Source organism: Protopterus annectens, chromosome 2.part1 (assembly GCF_019279795.1).
Source record: "Protopterus annectens isolate FY-2018-M chromosome 2.part1, PAN1.0, whole genome shotgun sequence".
NCBI lineage: Eukaryota > Metazoa > Chordata > Ceratodontiformes > Protopteridae > Protopterus > Protopterus annectens.
Window position 1 is genome coordinate 1,407,824,819 of NC_056729.1, and position 14,262 is coordinate 1,407,839,080.

At 37.9% G+C, this 14,262-nt stretch overlaps 1 protein-coding gene across 1 annotated transcript in view; it reads right to left on the minus strand.

Moving 5' to 3' along the window:
* KIF3C (kinesin family member 3C) overlaps positions 1-14,262 on the minus strand; it is a 1,444,108-nt gene that overhangs the window by 110,951 nt on the left and 1,318,895 nt on the right. The window lies entirely within an intron of this gene.

The following is a 14,262-nucleotide window of genomic DNA, read 5'->3' on the forward strand; positions in this document are numbered from 1 at the left end:
TGTGAAGTTTGCTTTTGAGAAGTTCTTCACCGTGGTTTCCTTGGTTAGGGGTGGGGACGGGATTTGGATGTCCGGTGAGATTAATTTATGGTCAGATCTTACCAATGAGGGGTATACCCCTGGCATGGAACATAGAGTCCCCATGTTGGTGATGATCAGGTTCAATATGTTTTCCCCTCTTGTGGGAGTGGTGACCAGTTGTTCCATAGCATTTGAGTTTATAAATTCTAGAAACCGTTGGGCGAGGTTGTTGGGGCTTGAGTAGTGCTCCCAGTCTATGTTTGGGTAGTTGAAGTCACCCAATATAATGGTGTCTGGAGAGACCTTCATATTCTCCAGTGTTCTCAGGAAAACAGAGTGGGGTTCCTGAGTTTGGGAGGGTGGTCTGTAGCAGGCTACAAACTGAAAGGCAGTTTTGCCTACTGTTAGTTGCACATGGATGGTCTCTGATGCTTCGTGCAGTGCCACTAACCTGGAGGTGTGGGTATCTTTGATGAATATGGATACTCCCCCTCCTTTTATGGTTCGGTCCAGTTTTGGGGCCGAAAAGCATGGTATGAGGTATAACCTGGTAGTGCTGGGGTGCTCTTAGGAGGCTTGAACCAGGTTTCTGTTACTGCACAGATATCGAAATTCTCCATACTGAGGAGAGCCTCGAGTGCGTGCATCTTGAGGTTTAGACTTCTGGCATTGAGCAGCATTACCCTTAGTTTCTTTTTCCTTGTGTTGTCTATGGAGGTGGGTTTGTCTTTTGAGCCTTGCCTAAAAAAGGCACTATGGGGGTGGCAAGAGCCTTAGCCAGTATTCAAAAGCCCAGGGGTGACAGGTGCAAGCCGTCCCTAGTGAAGCAACGTGGCTTGTCGAGCATGTCATCCCAGGCTGACAGACACTGGATCCCCTTTGAATGACACCAATACTTTAGCCAATTGTTAAAACTGATCATTTTGTCTTTATACTGTGGCATCATTCTTGGTGAGGGTAAGATGCTACTGAAGGTCAAGGTCATACCGGCCTGGGGTACATGATCAGAGAGCTCCTCTATGTCTCTTTTCATGTAGTCCAGGGAGGTACATCTCAGGTCATTCACACCAGCATGGACAACGACAGAGTCATATTTGTACTTGCTTTGGAGTGACCTGAGTGCTTGTGTTATGTGGCGGATCCTGGAACCCGACAGGGAAGGAAGCTTACAGGGACCTTCTCTTTGTGTTTGTAAACCAAAAACCTTAACCATTAGGCCACCCTTACTTTTAATATCCATTTAAACCTATATCACATCTTACAAAACTTTTTGTTTTATTGAAAGACCTCAAACAAAAAAAAAAAACAAACCTACCCCCAATACCAGCCTAAAACCTATTTACTTAATAACACAGAAAACTATGTACATCTTCAAATATTGAAGCTTTACCCTCCTAATAGGAGCAAATGTTCCAAACTGACAAAAACACTTACTGACTTGAGATAACCTAAATGAAAGGTTATACAAGTACATGCTAATATGCATGGTGCAGCCTCTGCTTCTGCTCAGTGCTGCATGCCTTTGTCTTATCTTTATAGATCTCTCAGCAGGAAAAACAATTGAATGTATTCAGAAAACATTTTTTCCAAGCCATTTCTCTTTATCAGATTGTCTCCTACAGACATGAGAACCAGACACAAAACTACCAATCATGCATTTGTTTACTAGAAAAAAATATTAATAAACAGGAAAAAAGCACCAGCAAGCCTTAAGCACCTTAAAACATTTAATGTGTTCCACAGCAAGCAAAGTACAACGCAGCACACAATGATAATGCAGAAACTACCACCAGTTTGTTTTCGTCTCCAACTTCATCAGAAAAATGCTGACAATCCAAACTCCTCCCCATTTATACCTTTGCACACTGCCAAAACTTAAAATCATGTGACATTGAATTCAATTTTAACCCTTTCCTAAACATACCGTAAAAACAGGCATAATAAATACAAGCATAATAAATACAAGCATAATAAATACAACTTTTCCCTGTTTAAAACACTTTTAAATATCTAAAAACACACTTTCAAAACCTGTAGTAAATAAACAGATGGATATAAAAAATGAATACATGTTAAAAATGAATAAATGAATGTAAAAAAATCAAGTAAAATCAATCTTGTTGAACAATATTTCAAACCACGTGTGTGAAATTCATAACTTTACTGCTCATAATTTTAAAACTGGGGCTAGGGAGACCATGTCATTCAAACCCGGCCACCTATTGACTTCTAATACCAGTTGCCAGTAAACCTCTCTATATTCCAACATGGTCTCCCAAGAACCACCCCTACCATCCATTACCACTTCATCTAATACAAAAAAGTGTAAGAAGCACCTTCACAGCTCAAAGTGTGTTTATATAATGCATTTCTGTTGTTACCCCTCTTGATATCACAAAGGTGTTCATATATTCTTTTCTTTAAACACCTTTCCATCTTACCTATGTAAAACGCTTTACATTTTGTACAGGTTGCAATGTAAACAAGTCCCTTACTTTCACAATTAAAATAGGATTTAGAGGTAATGTGTGTATTCCTGTTACTGACAGTAATAGAGATGTTTACTGGCAAGTGGTGGCCAGGTTTGAATGACATGGTCTCCCTAGCCCCAGTTTTAAAATTAAGAGCAGCGAAAGTTATCAATTTCACACATGTGGTTTGAAATATTGTTCAACAAGATTGATTTTACTTGATATTTTTACATTAATTTATTCATTTTTAACATACATTCATTTTTTATATCCATCTGTTTATTTACTACAGGTTTTGAAAGTGTGTTTTTAGATATTTAAAAGTGTTTTAAACAGGGAAAGTTGTATTTATTATGCCTGTTTTTACGGTATGCTTAGGAAAGGGTTAAAATTGAATTCAATGTCACATGATTTTAAGTTTTGGCAGTGTGCAAAGGTATAAATGGGGAGTGGTTTGGATTGTCAGCATTTTTCTGATGAAGTTGGAGACGAAAACAAACTGGTAGTTTCAGCTTTATCATTGTGTGCTGTGTTGTGCTTTGCTTGCTGTGGAACACATTAAATGTTTTAAGGTGGTTACGGCTTGCTGGTGCCTTTTTCCTGTTTATTGGTTTTGTTTTGGGCACCACATCCTCCTGGACTTGGTTTTTGTTTTACTAGAAAAAAAAGCCTTATAACATTCAATATTCATTTTTCATTTACTTGCTCTCTCTTAAAACTTGTTACTAGATTAAGCTAGGAGCCCTAACACAGACACTCCCCTATGCAAGAATGGGAAAATCACACTAATTTTTCTTTTGCATGCTCTTTTAACCATATTTTCTTCGTTTTTATTTATTTTTTTACATTGCAGTGCCTACATTTCTTAAAACTGTACAAGGAGAAAGAACGAAGAAGGGAGAAAGGAAGAAAAAAGAAAATAAAACAGGAGCACATATTTACATTGTTATCCCCATTAAACTTAAAAATAACTGAGAAAACTTTACATTATTGCATGCAAAGGGAATCAGGTGCTATTAAAATAGTACCAGTAAGAAAAATAGTTGTCTTACTTACAGCTAACTTTCTCCCTCCTTGCCCCTCTCCTGTGTATCTTCTCAAATATTAGTGTCAAGAAGTAGGGCATATGCTTTAGAGTCCCCTACAGGATTAACTAAATCCACAAAAGTCCCAATATTTCCAGATTTTCTTGTTCTGTCATGTTTCACAAATATAATTATAGCTTTGTAATTCCATATTTTTCAATTTCCTAGTTACAGGTTTTATTCCTGTTCATCCCCATCTCCCAAATCTTGTCTCTATTTCATTTCCAACATACTCTTGATTCTTCTAGTCAACTCTTGTTTTTTTTATTTCTCTCAAGCAGTTTCCACTGAAACATTGAAAAAGGTTTCACTGGTACAGTTGATCTGTGGTCTTTATAATCAGAAGAACAAGAAATAGGATCTCCTTTTGTTTCACAGCTCACTTTTTGTTGGACAAACTTTTGTTTTTCCTCTTTAGCATGTACTTCATCAAAAAAATTATTTTGTTCCTCCACAGAAAAATATTTTACAGATGGCAGGGTACAGCAGTTTGAATCTCACACCTTCTTCTCGACATTCCCTGAATATTGGAATACATTTACTCTTCTGCCTTGCGTACAATGAGTAGTCATTCTCTACAAATACTTTGCTGTCTCCCACTTTTAGTGCATTGTCCTTCTGCCACAGTTTTGTCAGAATCACTTCCTTCTGCTGGCACGATTGCATCTTTACTATTAAAGGTCTAGGTTTTTTTTTCGCATAGCCAGGTTTGGAGCATACATGCAATGTGCCCTTTCAATTAACAGTTCCTGTTGTGGAATACCAGTCCAGTTGCTTATTTGAGCTTTAATAAAATCAATAAAGTCTGTTCCTTCCAGCTTCTCTGGTACAGCAGAAAATCACAGGTTTTGCCTATGTGCTTTGTCCTCCAATTTTATTAATTTTTGAAACATCTCTTCTTGTGCAGTCTCATATTCAGCCAACCTTTTCTTCATTTCAGCCTCTGAAGTTTGCATTTTTTTCACCTTATCTGAATATCTGTTTAAAGCTTCTTACATTTTTAAATCTTTTATTGTTTGAGTTGATATACTTCATCAGTGTTTTGTTAATTTTAGTCAGGTGCAGTTGCTTTATACTTTCCTCCAAGTTACTGAAGTCATGTCTGGAGCTTGCACTGCTTTTTGCTGAACAGCTGCAGCACTTTCCTCTGTCGGTATTTTTGTCACCTTTTGTAGCTGATTTTTCTTCAAGTTCTCTGTATTTCTTTTCTTTTCAACCATTTGTTCAATAAAGACGATCTATTGGTTTCACCATCTCCAGTGGTTTGGTTTGTTCCTGTATGATCTTAGCTGTTCATTTGTTATTGGTTAGAGCTATAATTAAGCTGTTACTTAATGTGCAGTAATCTTGGAAGTCCTGCATACAGCAGCTTTGATGATCTCTTCCTTTCGACCTGTTTGCTACTGTAGTTCATTGCCAGTATGAACAACGGTGGAGTCAGAGATGAACCCTGATGTACCCTTACTCCCTGTAGGAACCCCCCCACTGTGAGTCCAAAAAATGTTTACAAATAAATATAGATAGATAGATAGATAGATAGACAGATAGATATATAGATAGATAGATAGATAGATAGATAGATAGATAGATAGATAAAGAGCTAGATATGACAAGTACATCTTTATTACCTGGTATACCCCTGGCTGTTGTGTGCTCTTGGCCCTAGCATCTCCTGCTATCTTTCCTACCTGCTTTCCTGTATCATTACTATTTCAAAGTTCGTGTCTGGTGACTAAGGACCCCAATAATCAACACCAGCCACCTCATTCCAAAGCATAAGAACCAGGCCATCCTAACCCAGAAGTCTGGTATCAAAGGAAGTTGGAAACTTTCCTACCTGCTTTCCTGTATCATTACTATTTCAAAGTTTGTGCCTGGTGACGAAGGACCCCAATAATCAACACCAGCCACCTCATTCCAAAGCAAAAGAATCAAGCCATCCTAAAGCAGAACCCTGGTATCAAAGGAAGTTGGAAACTTTCCTGCCTGCTTTCCTGTATCATTACTATTTCAAAGTTTGTGTCTGGTGACTAAGGATCCCAATAATCAACACCAGCCACCTCATTCCAAAGCATAAGAACCAAGCTATCCTAACCCAGAACCCTGGTATCAAAGTATAAACACCATCTTACACTTCTAAATCAGAAGAACAAGAAATAGGATCTCCTTTTGTTTCACAGCTCACTTTTTGTTGGACAAACTTTTGTTTTTCCTCTTTAGCATGTACTTCATCAAAAAAATGATTTTGTCCCTCCACAGAAAAATATTTTAAAGATGGCAGGGTACAGCAGTTTGAATCTCACACCTTCTTCTCAACATTCCATGAATATTGGAATACATTTACTCTTCTGCCTTGCGTACAATGAGTAGTCATTCTCTACAAATACTTTGCTGTCTCCCACTTTTAGTGCATTGTCCTTCTGCCACAGTTTTGTCAGAATCACTTCCTTCTGCTGGCACGATTGCATCTTTACTATTAAAGGTCTAGTTTTTTTTTTCGCATAGCCAGGTTTGGAGCATACATGCGATGTGCCCTTTCAATTAACAGTTCCTGTTGTGGAATACCAGTCCAGTTGCTTATTTGAGCTTTAATAAAATCAATAAAGTCTGTTCCTTCCAGCTTCTCTGGTACAGCAGAAAATTGCAGGTTTTGCCTATGTGCTTTGTCCTCCAATTTTATTAATTTTTGAAACATCTCTTCTTGTGCAGTCTCATATTCAGCAAGCCTTTTCTTCATTTCAACCTCTGAAGTTTGCATTTTTTTCACCTTATCTGAATATCTGTTTAAAGCTTCTTACATTTTTAAATCTTTTATTGTATGAGTTGATATACTTCATCAGTGTTTTGTTAATTTTAGTCAGGTGCAGTTGCCTTATACTTTCCTCCAAGTTACTGAAGTCATGTCTGGAGCTTGCACTGCTTTTTGCTGAACAGCTGCAGCACTTTCCTCTGTCAGTATTTTTGTCACCTTTTGTAGCTGATTTTTCTTCAAGTTCTCTGTATTTCTTTTCTTTTCAACCATTTGTTCAATAAAGACGATCTATTGGTTTCACCATCTCCAGTGGTTTGGTTTGTTCCTGTGTGATCTTAGCTGTTCATTTGTTATTGGTTAGAGCTATAATTAAGCTGTTACTTAATGTGCAGTAATCTTGGAAGTCCTGCATACAGCAGCTTTGATGATCTCGTCCTTTCGACCTGTTTGCTACTGTAGTTCATTGCCAGTATGAACAACGGTTGAGTCAGAGATGAACCCTGATGTACCCTTACTCCCTGTAGGAACCCCCTCACTGTGAGTCCAAAAAATGTTTACAAATAAATATAGATAGATAGATAGATAGATAGATAGATAGATAGATAGATAGATAGATATATAGATAGATAGATAGATAGATAGATAAAGAGCTAGATATGACAAGTACATCTTTATTACCTGGTATACCCCTGGCTGATGTGTGCTCTTGGCCCTAGCATCTCCTGCTATCTTTCCTACCTGCTTTCCTGTATCATTACTATTTCAAAGTTCGTGCCTGGTGACTAAGGACCCCAATAATCAACACCAGCCACCTCATTCCAAAGCATAAGAACCAAGCTATCCTAACCCAGAACCCTGGTATCAAAGGACGTTGGAAACTTTCCTACCTGCTTTCCTGCATCATTACTATTTCAAAGTTTGTGCCTGGTGACGAAGGACCCCAATAATCAACACCAGCCACCTCATTCCAAAGCAAAAGAATCAAGTCATCCTAAAGCAGAACCCTGGTATCAAAGGACGTCGGAAACTTTCCTACCTGCTTTCCTGTATCATTACTATTTCACAGTTCATGCCTGGTGACTAAAGACCCCAATAATAAACACCAGCCACCTCATTCCAAAGCATAAAAACCAAGCCATCCTAACCCGGAACCCTGGTATCAAAGGAAGTTGGAAACATTCCTACTTGCTTTCCTGTATCATTGCTATTTCAAAGTTCATGCCTGGTGACTAAGGACCCCAATAATCAACACCAGCCACCTCATTCCAAAGCATAAGAACCAAGCCATCCTAACCAGAACCCTGGTATCAAAGGAAGTTGGAAAGTACGTTTCCAGTACCTAACAGTAAAGCTGATATTTTACCTGTAGTATATTGTCTGTCCATTTTTAATACACTATCCAGACAGGTTACCCAACAGCCATACCTCTCTCTACCCCCTTGCAAACAAACCTTGTTCTCCTTGATTTAGCTACCCCAAATAGTCCTTAGTCTATTCTAATTTTTCTTGTATTTTACCTCCCACTCCCAGTGTCTGCTGTAGTATACTTTTTGGCCACTAGGCTGTTGTTCGAATACTTCATAGCCATGCAAATGCACGGCAACATTTCAATGGTAAACCTATATACATATATATGTATGTATATATATATATATGGTTCTACCTGACATAGTCGAAACCACACAACACCGACAACGACATCACCGACACCACATAATCGACAGTGCATTAACACGAAACCTCACATACCCGACAACGAAATAACCGACGGTACACAAACACGAAACCCCATACACTGCACACACCACAATAACAACAATAAAAAACAAAACACATCCCCATTCCACAAACCACACACACAACACAAGCACACCAAAATCCTTCCCACACTAAACCTTACATACACAACTATCGACAACCTAACCCTAAGGTCCGTCACTATCGCGTACCTAACCGCTCCTAACCCTAACTCACTTAACCCCCTAACCCAAAGTCTATCCCTACCGCACACTTACCTAACCGGCTCCTAACCCTAACTCACTTAACCGCCCTATCCCAAAGTCTATCCCTACATACACTTACCTAGCCGCTCCTAACCTAACTCACTTAACCCACCCTATCCCCACAGACCATCAATATCCACACTTACCTGACCGTCACTACGCATACTCACACAGCCTTTTCCCATGTCGGCATCCTCGGCGTCGGTGTTGTCATCCGTCGTGTCGGTCTTCTGCATTGTCGATGTTCTGGCACTTGCGATTCCGTCGGTCTTCTTCATTGTCGATCTTCTGGAGCTCGATTCCGTTGTTGGTGTACTACGCTGTCGACGAAGTCAGGTAGAACCATATATATATATATATATATATATATATATATATATGTGTGTGTGTGTGTGTGTGTGTGTGTGTGCGTGTGTGTGTGTATATATATATATATATATATATATATATATATATATATATGTATGTATATATATATATATATATATATATATATATATATATATATATATATATATATATATATACATATATATATATATATATATATATATATATATATATATATATATATATATATATATATATTTATTGGTTCTTGCATTGCAATACTATGTTCTGATGAAGTTTGTGCTTTTTTATTTGTATGAAAAGCAATGACTGAATTTTATGCTTACACTTATTTGACTGAATAAAATATTTTGGCTATTTTACTCGTGGGCTTCCTTTCTGGAGTTGGGTGTGCTTGCTGTGAACTTCCTTTGTTGGATTCATTATTCGTTTTCTATGTTTTACTTGAGTTTGGTATCCACTGTTATTTTACTTTGGTTAATTCAATGGAGGAATACTTAGGTTTGTAGAAATGCAATCTGAAGGGGGTAGAGCTAAACTATTTGATTTGTTTGTTGACAGGTGTTTCCATTCAACTCAGGTTCAGTCATCAAAGGAGTTGACAAGGGGTCAGAGCATACCCCCTATTTATTTTCTTGGCTTCCTAAGATAGTCAAGTCAGCCAGGCAATCAGCAATACTGGGGGTTACTACCTCCCTTCCACCAGGTGCTACCATACTTTCACACATTCTCTTTTTTATAAAAGAGAAAATGCTTAGGCATGAGTATGTAGACATTTTTGACTTAGTTGAGATTGAAGATGCACAACATCTCTTAGATTTCTAATGGGGAGTGGATTTGGCATAATGTTTAAGGTCTTAACCTCATAGAAACAAAGTACAGCGTTTGATACTGACATTGGGTTATTGTCTAGGCTTAAAATGCCCCTTCAGGACAGTTAGCCTAATATTCACATAGGAATGTAAGAACCTGAAGGTACTAATAATCATGATGTCATGTCTGCATTAGCAATATTCGGTAAGAAGCAACAGGGCAGTGTTTGTACATGCAATAGGAATAATTAGGTCTCTGAATTTAGTTGCTTTGTGGCCATTATTGTTGAGAAAGATCCCTTTCAGACCTTTCCTTTACTAACATATTTTAGCACCATTAAAAACATCCAGCATTTTAGAGGCGGCCTATCATGGTTGCGATATGATCAGAAATTTATGAAATTAAAAGTGGCAGACTCTTCACTGAAATGGGATGGAAGACACATGGACACATGGTTGGGAGTTAAAGTGGACATTTTCAAACTCCTCATCACAGATAACTTTGAGGCCTTTCCAGTAAATGTGCAGGTCCTTGACACTGTGTTATTAGGTTATCCCAGTCAGTAGGCAAAGTTTGAACTTACTGCAAGTTTTTTCTTCTTGTTTTTCTTTGAAACATAGTTTTAACCCCCATGTCTCAGCTTTGTGTCAATCTTTGGTCAGTTTCTGGTAGAGTCAAACTCTTTCATGAACTCATCTGTAAAGAAATAATAGCTGGCAGTGTAACAGATCCATTTCTGTCACCTCCTTTTGCCAACTATCAGTTAACTTGACTAGATTTGATTCCTGTGAAAACCCTGGGCAATACGGGGTCATATACCTCCTTTCCTTTCTGACAGGATTGTAATTTAATGATAATATTGGGAAGGTTCACTTGCAAATAAAGTATTCATCCCTGGAAGATGCCACAAACACTATACATCAGTTTTCTGACTCACAGAGTCTGCTTTTTATCTTTTTCTCATCAGACAAGAAGATTGCCACCTTCTTGGTATGAGTTTGGAAGGTCAGGTGTACTTTGACACTGCAATGCCTATGGGGTGTTCAGTAGTTTATTCCACTTTCAAAAAGTTGATCTCAGTCCTTCATTGTGTATGGCAACAGTGTGCACCATGACAGCTGGCATTCCATTATAAGATTGATATTTTTGATTGTTGACAGTGGGGCCAAAGGGGCTTGTGAAGCATTAATTATCTTTTCTCAGTTATGCCAGAAAATGGGAGTTCCCCTTTCACTCAGTGAGCTGGAGAGACTGGCAAGATCATTAGTGTTCCTTGGGCTTGAGGTTCATGTCACTATCTCTACTTTCAAGTTGCCAGATGCCAAACTGGATAACTTATGGGAACAATTAGATGACCGACTGGGATTAAAGAAAGTAAGGATTTCACAAGTAATGCAGCTTTTAGGTCTGTTCAACTTTGCAATTTAGAGCAGTCTCCTCAGGAGGAGCTTTTACTTGTGCCTTAGACAATCTCCGGAAAGGGAAGAAACAGAAGCACAACTGAGTACAGGTAACACAAAGAATAAAAACTGCCATACCTGGTGCTTCCTTTTGAGAGATTACAATGGCATTTATTTTTTGGAAGAATGACTATCCTCTTCAGGGTTACATTTATTCACTGTTGTTTCTGGGGGACATGGCCTAGGAGTCTAACTTCAAGGTCACTGGTTTAACTCTCCTTGGCCAAATAATTGGTCTTGTGTGATCTGCAAAGATATCACATTTTTAGAACTTATGCCTATTTGGTTAGCTGCCGTTATCTGGCAGGATCACCTTAGAGATTATAAAATTGTGTTTGATTCTGATAATCAGGCAGTTGTGCATGTTCTTTCCAAGAAAATGTCCAAGTCCATCAGGGTTTAATTATTAATTTCACAGCTTGTTCTGCACAGTTTATGAACCCAATTAACTTTACAGGTACCCATATTCCAGGAAGAGTCAATGAATTTGCTGACTATCTTTCTCATTTACAGCTCATTTATATCTGGTACCAGAAGTCCAGCATGTACCCACTGCCATTCAGACACACTTATGGTTGACTGGTGAAGATTAGCGACATGATCAATTTTCCCAGTCTTGGTCCATCAGAACTAAAATGTCTTATGGAGCATCTGTTTTGACCTTTTTTCAGTTTACTACAGGGTTCAGGCCGGTGCATCACCTGGAACTGGAAGCCCAAAAGACGCAGTCTATTTTCTTGCCATTGTATGAAATATTGGTTGCACGATGGTTCAGTTATTGTTATATATTTTCAATAATAGGTTGTAACAGCTATGCTGGATTTGGCATGTTTTAAGAGGAAGAGGCACACTTGCCCTTTGTAATTGCAGGTGGAGTTGTGCTTGATTTATGAGCATAGGGGGTATGGTTACAGTCTTTGTTTAACTGCTGTACTGAAAGGGTTAGTTACAGGGCAGTGGAATGAACAACCAGTTACCCACCTGCCTTCCCTCCTTTTTCAGCTTTGACCTCCACAGGGCAAAGATATTCCTTTTGATTCATTCTTGCTTTCCTTGGGACACTTGGATTGGCATAGAACTGAAGGGAGTGTGAGTGGAGGCTAATGTGAAGCTCTCATTGGGATGTGTACCTGAACAGTATTTGGGTCAGATGAGGCCACCCATAACCTGAGATGGTTGTCATACCACCTGGAACTGCATGAAGTATTAGTTACATGGTGGTCCAGTTACTGTTATAAATTTCAACAAAATGTCACAATGGCTATGCTGTTTTTTTTTTTTTTTTGGCCAGAGGATCAGGTACATTTCAATCTTCCTTAAGCAGACTTGAGCCAGCATGGACTTTGAGCAGTTCTGATGTAGGAGAACAAGACAGAGGTGTATAGTTCAAAAGAGATTCAGAAATTGATAAGGCTGTGTTAGATATTATGTACAGATGTAAAAAAATCCATGAATCTATATATATATGGTATATCAGTATTGGTAGAAATAGATCATAAGCCTTTGCAAACTCTATTGAAGAAGTTACTGTATAAATTTCCAACAATTTTACAAACAATGTTACATAGTTTGCTGAAACACAATTTCACTGTTCAGTATAAATCAGGCAAACTACTATACAATGTTCACATATTGAGCACAGTCAATGTGAAAGAGAAGAGAAAGCAAAACAGTTGCTTAGTAAAGAATTAATAGAAATACTCTGGCAAGGAAAAAAAACAGAATGAATTTAAAGCGTATTTTCAGGAAGGCAATAATATACAACTACTTCAAGAAGTAACTATGAAAGTCTTGCCAGAACAGATTTGAGATATACATAAATACATTTGTGTGCATTATCCTTATCTAAATGAAATAAACTATATTCAAAATCTTAAGGTCATATCTAATCAAGTCATAATATATTTAATCCACTGAGAGAGTTTGTGCTGGAGGAAATTTATGAAGCACACTTGGATAGTGTTAAATATAAAGAAAAAAACTGTGATGTATTCTACTGATCAAAATGTCAGAACTGACATAAACAGTTGTACAAAATCATTTAACAGATATTATAACTTAAGTGAAGCAGGACAGTTGCTAATATATGAAGTGCCATTTACCTTGGAAAAAATCTGTATTAATTTATTTCAGTTTCAAGAACGCAATGTAATCTATGTTGACTATTACTCCAAGTTCACTGAAATAAGAAAGATGAGAGGTAATACAAGTAAAAGTGAAGTTTGCACCCTAAGTAGTTTACCAGGCTCGAAATCCCAAAGGCAGTCGTAACAGTTTGTGGGTAAAGAGTTACAACTGTCAGGTATTCAGACAACCAGTCAGTAATATCACCACATTAAGGTACAGGTAGAACACATGCTACAAAATGACAAATCTAATGAGTCAAGGTAATAGTTCCGAGAAAGAGGTCATTTGTCAGCTTTCAAACAAAGGAGTACCCCGCTACATGGAATAAGTTTACTGCCAGCTCAGTTACTGATAGGAAAAAAAGATTTAGAAGTAAATTGCCTTTGCTGCATAATATCTACTTCAGACCTGAAACATTGCATCCAAACTACGGAGACATAATCAGGCTACACAGAAATTCTACTGTAAAAAAATAACAAGGCATTTACGTGCATTAAGGGAAGCAGACAAGGTGAGAATTTAAGTTTGAAAGAATGAACTGATAGTCACTGGAAATTTAACTGTACCTAGATCTTATTATAGCAAAGTTAAGACTTACAAATCTAAAGAAACAGAGGGCATTTATTCAGTACACATAGCTGAAGCAGTGAAAGGAACTGCAACAATGAATTGGGAGGATACACTACCTTCTCTGTAAGTGAAAAATCTTGACATTACCCATGACAGTTATAAGATAGACAGGAGTGAGTATGACTTATTAATGAAAATCCAGATGTAAAGATGAGACTGTTAGGATCTGTTTACTAATCCTGTAGCTGAAATACCAAATGAAGGTGATAAGAAGCATGAGTCTCCGAAAGAAGTGACTCAGCAGAAACAGTTACCAGCATTAAGTAATGAAAGATGGATCACGAAACCAGCAAGGTTACATGGCTGTGCATGTAATCTGTACAAAGTTTGAAGTGAGGAGCAGATACCTGGGCTCAACTCGATATTCTGAAATTCATCATTCAAAATAGTATCGCTTATACTCCTCACAATATGTTAGTACATAGCCCAACTTAGTACTTATCACACAAATGCAAGGTCATGGCTACCTCATGTAGTGTAGATTTATATCACAGTCTCTGTAAATCATATCTTAAAAATGCAGGACACCGAGTACAGTTTTTAATCTGT